Raw genomic sequence first — 7644 nt, 5'->3', positions numbered from 1 at the left:
ACGATGAGAGGTTAGTATAGGAAGAGGTAGCAGTAGATAAAGACAAGAACAAATATGAAAACACAACAGAATGAGAACAATTTCCACATCTTTATACATTACATTGGCTTTCTCCTCATTGGTCTCAGACAGTAATGAAGGCAGTAGTTTGTGAAGATGTGTAAATTGTCCTTTTCTCCTCTATTCCTCCCTGTTTCCACACTTACATGTCTGTGTTTTTCCTATTATGTGTCTCTTTTCATGACCCTGTAATTTTTATATGGGTGTATTAATAAAGTACGACCAAAATTTCAAGAAACATCCTCGCACATAGAAGAAGAAAATATGTTATATGGACACGGATCCAGAAATGCTTTATTTCCATGTTAGAACTAATTTTCTACAACTCTTACATAATACATCAACATGTAAAGTAAATTTATCAGCACACCTGGACAAAATTACCAAATGTGTTACCTAGTCGACCATAAGGTCTCCATCCAGCCACCTTTGCAGATTTGCCCTCATTAGTATGCTTTTCACTGGTACTTTTGGAATGGTTTTGCTTTTAAATATTACGTAAGGTGGTAGCTTTTGTCCATCACCATACATACACAGAATGACCATACACCTTTGATTTTCATTACCACCCGTTTTTATCATTACACGGATGCCACCTTCCTGTCGACATTGTTGTCGAGCAGCATTTTGAAATAGACCAGCATTTGTTCTGCGTTACCAATTTTATATACGGTATATGAATGATCTTCGTGTAAATTTATTACATAGTGATGAAATTTCACTACCTCTCCTTCACAATCACCTGGAAGTCATTGAGCGATCCCATTTCTTCTCTGGGAGCCTAAACCATTGTGATTAAAAAAATCTTTGTCAGCCATCCCTGGCAAGTTTTGAAGTTTGACTTGTAACTGCGCATCTGTCTTTTATCTTCTGCATAATCACACGGCCACTGTTTTGAGGTCTGAATGCTCTACTTTTGGCTGTGATATGTCCAGTGATTACTATTTGTTTCATGAAGTAGCATTTTATATTTTTGCCAGTTACAAATACAACTTTACTTCCTGCTGCATGGTTTCCATTGTTCTTTGCATGTGCAATAATGCTAAGCTTTCCTTTAGCCATGAACAAGCAATAACCAGAAATTATATCCATACTTAACATGTAGTTCACATATCACTTCTAACGTCCTGCTCATGCCACACAGACCTAGGGCAGACAATGCTATAGTATAAAAAGATCCATTGTTTGAAGTGAAGCGGTACTAACCTTATTTGAAATAATGCATGCATCTGAGTTTTTATTCACTAAATTCCAGAAAAAATATGCATGGAGTATTTGCATATACGAGGGCTTTAAATATAGTAGTGGCAATATTTAATTAATAAATCATCATTTTACAGTTCCAGTTTCCCAGGTACTGTTGGCGAACCTCTTCTATTCTGTCTTATTGAGACACGTTCTGTTGTTAATGGCGTCCTCCAGTTTCCTTCCCCGATCTGTAGTGTCCATCTTTATGATGTCCATCCAGCGAGTTCTTGGTCTTCCCATCATCCGTTTTCCTGCCACGTCTCTCCAAGTTGACATATGCAGTCATTGTTGGCTCCATCCACATTACATGCCCAAACTACCTCAATCTGGACATGCCGACCTGATCTAACAATAATGTCTCAATCCCAGCTTCTTTTGTAACCACGTCATTTTTTAACTTGTTCAGTTTGTTTTTTTGAATTGTGGACCTAAGGAACTTCATCTCAGATGCCTGCAACCTTGATGAGTCTTAGTCAGGGTGCAGGTTTTGATACCATAGGTTAAGATTTGTATGAAGTACTGATTGAACATCACCAACTTTGATTTTGTTGCTACTTTGGCATCGCAGAGGAGTGTTCGTACTTGCTGGTAAAAGTGAGATCTCTTCTGCACTCTGTTTGCCACCTCCTTTGTGGCTAGTGTATCTCAAGATATTACACTACCAAGGTATGTAAAGTTTTCCACAATTTGTAGTGGACGGTTTCCTAGGTTGATGTTCGCTGGCTGTCTCTCTCTGTTTATTGCTATCACTCCTGTTTAGGTTCGTTTATCTTAAGATTGAATTCCTGGAACTTAACCTTCCATTCATTGAGTCTCAACTGTACTTGTTCCTCAGTTTCTCCCAAGATCATAACATCATCAGTGCCATTGCATTTATTTCATTAGTGGTTTTCTTAATGTTCTTCATTATGTCATCCATGATGGTGATAAACAATAATGGGGATAGTGCATTGCCTAACTCAGGATGAATGTCCATCACCGAATTGCACACAGCTGGTACAGTGCTCATACAGCATCTGAACTTTCCTCACCAGTCCCTCTGGCAGGTTCCTTTTTCTTAGGCATTCCCATATCTTCTCTCTTGGAAGGCTGCCATATGTCTTCTCATTTTCAAGGAAAACTGTAAACAGATCTTTGTCTTTTATCCAATATTTCTCCATTAACATACGGACACAAGATTAGATCTGTTGTGGACCTGTTAGGCCTGATGCCATACTGTTCCTCTTCTAACTGTGGCTCTAGAATGATTCGCTATCTGCTCTCTGAGATTTTCTCAAGAATGTTAAGCCCGTGAGAAAGGAGTGTTAATCCCTGTTAGTGGAGCATCTTTGGCGATTTCCTTTCTTAAACAGGGGCATAATGACACCCTTGCTCCAATTGGTAGGTATCTTGTCATCTTTCCAAACTGTATTGAGCACCCTATGTAGCCAGTGTAAACCCTGGACTCCTGCTGCTTTAATCATGTCTGTGCTGACTTCATCGATTCCTAGGATTTCACATGTGGCATCTTCTTAAGGGCTGCTGCTGTTTCTGCTCATGTAATGGGAGATTCCTCTGTGTAGGTTTCAACACCTGGTTCTTTTGTTCCCTGATCTGGTTCTGTCCTGTTCAATAGGTGATCAAAATGATTCCTCAGAACCTCTCTGATGTCCTCTTCTTTCCTGGCCAGATCTCTGTTAGGATCCTCTATTGCTTTGATGGTTTCAACTGAATTCCTTTTGTTTTTGATCACCTTGAACAATAGTTTCATATTGTCTCTGGTGTCTTCCTCTAATTGTTTGAGTAAATTTCTCCCAGCACTTTATCTTCTCTTCCTCTACTACTCTTTTCTCCCAGTTTCTTGTCTCTGTAAACTTGCTCAAGGTCTCTGATCTTTACCTCATCCCTTACCTGTTCTGGCTTGGATTTTTCTTTATCTCATTCTTTTTGTACTTTGTTCCTTTCCTTTATTCCCTCCTTGGCTCAGGCGGCAGTGTGCTGGCCTCTTACCGCTGGGTTCCGTGGCTCAAATCCCGGTGACTCCGTACAAGATTTGTGCTGGACAAAGTGGAGGCGGGACAGGCTTTTCTCCTGGTTCTCTGGTTTTCCCTGTCATATTTCATTCCAGCAACACTCTCCAATATTATTTCATTTCATCTGTCATTCATTAATCATTGCCCCAGAGGAGTGCTACAGACTTCGGCAGCCAGCACAATTTCTATCCTCGCTGCTAGATTGGGGCTTCATTCATTCTATTCCTGACCCGGTCGAATGACTGTAAACAGGCTGTGGATTTTCATTTTTTCTTTTCTTTATTGAGAATCTTACTCTTTCATTCCACCAGGGTGTCTCTTTCTCCCTTACTCTCACACTTGTCTTCCCCCAAACTTCTATTGCTTCTTTTATTAAGGTGTTTTTAAATCTTGTCCACTGTACCTCACCACTTTCCACTTCTTCTATAGGCAGTTGTCTTCATATACAGTCCTGATATTTGTCCTCTTTCCAATCTCTTGTAGTTCCCACACCTTAATCTAAGGAAATTTCCTTGTTGTTATCTTTGGTACATTGATGTCTTTCACATCTGCTACTAATAACCGGTGGTCGCTATTGAGGTTCTCACTTGGAATTACCTTGACATCATTCACAAGTCTACTTCTTTCTTTATCTGTATTGACATAGTCAATGACCGGCTTATTCTTTACATCTCAGCTGTAACGGGTTATCTTGTGATTGACTCTTTCGTTGAACCAACTGTTTTTTACTATCAAACAGTTTCTTATTTATATGTCTAGAAGATGTTCCCCTCCTGATTTCCTTCTCCCATGGCCATGTGGTCCCATCACCTTCCCATAGCCATTCCTGTCTGACCTGACCTGTGCGTTGAGATCCCCAATGATGATTACCCTCTCTTCATTGATGGTCTCTTCTAGGTCTTTGAGAAATTTGTTCTTTTCATCTTGACTGCAACCCGTTTGAGGGTCATACACGTGCACCAGTATCAACTTCTCTTTCCCTAGGTGATCTGTTGCCTTTATAGTCGTCTCAAGATGTACTAGATCTCTGCAATACTATCTAACTCTTTTGACAATAACAGTCCTACCCCATTTCTCATCTCTTTGTTGTTACCATTCCAGTAGAGGTTATAGTTCCTCAACTCTTTCTTCCCTTTACCTTTCCATTTATTTTCACTCAGTCCTAGGATTGATATATTCCTTCTCTCCACAATGTCCACTAACTGTTCACATTTCCCAGTCAAACTCACTAAATTGATTGTTCCTATTTGAGTGTGTTGTCTTCTCTGGCATTGTTGCACAATTGCAAGGTCTGGCCTATCATCAGGCTGTAAGCCATCATACCTGGCATGGGTTTGCGGGTGCTGTTGTCTACTCCGAGTCTTTTGTTGTCATCCGAGGCTCACATAATTGTTGAAAGTGGTTGCATTTACTGTCTAACTGACTTGCTAGGCCTAACATTAGAGAAGATTTTCTGTCAGGTTTATCTCCCTTAGCCTGTAACAGTCCCTTGCCACATCTGCAAGGCAGCAGCTTCCTGTTGAAATTATGTGTCATATCCTACACAAGGGCTTCAACAAGCCCCCTAAGGGTGAACTCCTCTACCCATAGCTATTTGTCCTCCCTTAGTTTGTCAGGTTTGGTAACGGCTGCCCACGCCTCAGCCAGACAGTCACATACGGTAGCAGGATGTACCTGACCTGACAAACAGTGAAATAACAATTACATTACATTCCTTCAGTATAGTTGCTCTATTACCTTTTGCCAAATATTGGGAAACCGTTGGCAAGGCGTTCTGTATTTATGACAGTGATGGAGCGCCATACTGCATGAAGTACAGATGCCACGTCAGGAAATCATCTGCCTCGGGGGCGGGGTGTTCCTTCAACTTCGGAAACAGGTCAAAGTCACAAGACCTCCCAATGCCACCATGACATCGTTTGCGACATGACAACATGCATCGTCATGCAGCATGATGAGCGATTGTCTCATAATAAACGTGGACATTTATGCCGCATAGCCAGGCGCAGATTTTGCTCCAGAAATCGGCAATAGTAGTCATTGTTGACGATTTGCCCCTCAGGCACAGCATATAAGAATAACACCCTCGTAGCCATATGCCACAATCAATGTAAGTTTCACCCGACTGGGCTCCTGTCAAAATTTTTGTGGACATGGTGAACCTGGGTGACTCCATTCAGTCGATTGAAGCTTTAATTTAGGCTTATAGGCTCGTGCCCACGTCTCATCAATGGGGACAATACGCTGCAGAAATACGGTTTCTGTCCAGGTGGATGCCAGCCAGTGCATACTGGTGCCATTTTTTTACGTCGGTGATTTCATGTGGAACCCAGCAGGACTCAATTTTCCTCATGTTGAGACATTTCGTTAGTATGCATCACACAGTTTGATGACCAAGACCAATCTCTACGGATAATTCCTGGACAGTCCATCGATGGTCTATGGAAACGAGACCACTCACAATGTCAGTCTAATTGTGAGGAATGGACGGCTGACCTATGTGGGCAAATCCGTAGTTTCATTCCAACCTGCACAAAACGCCTTGACCCATTGTGCAACCATGCTATACGGTAATGCATTCTCACCACAGGCTTCACGTAATCCTCAATAACATTCTGATGCCTTTTTGCTGCAGGCAACCTCGAAGTTCCCTGTTTTTTTTTACCACCTGTTTTGAACTTTTTTTTTGTCTTTTCCCTTTTCCTATCATTATCCTGGTTTTCTCCTCTTGCCACATCAAGACTGAAGAGTAGAGTAGTGAGTAGCTGATGAAGCTGGGAAGCAGAAACAAGCTTGATGGACCTGGGAAGAAATGGATGTAGGAGAACTGGGATTGATGAGGAGAGGGCCAATCTGTTTGAAAAGAGTACTGTATAAAGATGTGCAGATTTCCATTTGTGTTCTTGGATTTATCCTTGTCTCCTCCCTTTGTTGCTTCCTCTTCCCTCACTTACCTTGTTTTTATCCTATTATGTCTTCCTTTTTATGATCCTGTCTTTGTATATTATTTGATATGTAGGTAAATCATGTTCATGTTGATTCTTACCAAGTGATTTGATTGCATGGTACTGGTCGTGTAGCTGTAAACTTGGGGAGTGAACGATGACCTACTTCATACAGGCCAGAGTGTACAATATTAGCAACACAGCGCTGGGAGCTGACTGTAGATAGTGGAATTTGTTGTTCAGGAAGAAGTTGCATTCATTTGCATTTAATCTATTTAAGGAATAATTTACATTTCCGCTGCAGTGATGTTTGATTCTAGACGTGATATGTTAAAAAATATGAGGATATTATTATAATTATCTGCATTACAAAACCACACCCGGGTGCCGGGAGTCGGACATTGATGATGATGATGATCTGCATTACAATGTAAGTATCGGTACTTAATATGTATCACCATCTGCACGCATTAAATAAAGAGGATCATGTGCAAGGTACCTTTAACAGCTGCAAGGTCAACTATTTCCTCGTACACACCGGGCGAGTTGGCCGTGCGCGTAGAGGCGCGCGGCTGTGAGCTTGCATCCGGGAGATAGGGGGTTCGAATCCCACTATCGGCAGCCCTGAAAATGGTTTTCCGTGGTTTCCCATTTTCACACCAGGCAAATGCTGGGGCTGTACCTTAATTAAGGCCACGGCCGCTTCCTTCCAACTCCTAGGCCATTCCTATCCCATCGTCGCCATAAGACCTATCTGTGTCGGTGCGACGTAAAGCCCCTAGCAAAAAAAAAAAAAAATTTCCTCGTACACTATTTACAGACGATTGCAAGAGCAAGAGTTATATATGCACCCTGGAAGCCTGCAATTTGCATCTCATTTATTGTTGGTGAGCGAGAAGTCCGTAATTGGCCTTGTGATACAAGTGACTAAATGCTCAACCTGTGTATTGTTCGTCAGTATTTAACAGTGCTTACATTTGAAGGACCTGTGTCACTAGATTTACTGGTGCATCAAAGCCAAAAGTATTTTAATACCGTATTGTTCAAAATTAAAAGGACTGTGAATACATCATATTTAAAATTAAAGAAACTCATCTGGCCTGTTGCACTAATTAAAAAGGTTTGAATCCCACAAAGGATCATTTTGCTGCCATCAAACTACTCTAGTCAGTGGCAGATCTAAGCTATGTTGGAGGATAGAGCCAAGACAATAAAAAATGAAGGCATAGGACATCATAAAGATGCACCAGAGATGAGATAAACTACGGTAATTTACATGGTCCATTCAACATCATTTCACACAAAGTAAAACAACTATCACATTGTTACTCGACAAACATTCAATTGAAATTGTAGACAGTATCACACCTGGTACCAAA

The sequence above is a fragment of the Anabrus simplex genome, chromosome 7, assembly GCF_040414725.1.
Source record: "Anabrus simplex isolate iqAnaSimp1 chromosome 7, ASM4041472v1, whole genome shotgun sequence".
In the NCBI taxonomy this organism is placed as follows: domain Eukaryota; kingdom Metazoa; phylum Arthropoda; class Insecta; order Orthoptera; family Tettigoniidae; genus Anabrus; species Anabrus simplex.
This window is presented reverse-complemented; position numbering follows the sequence as displayed.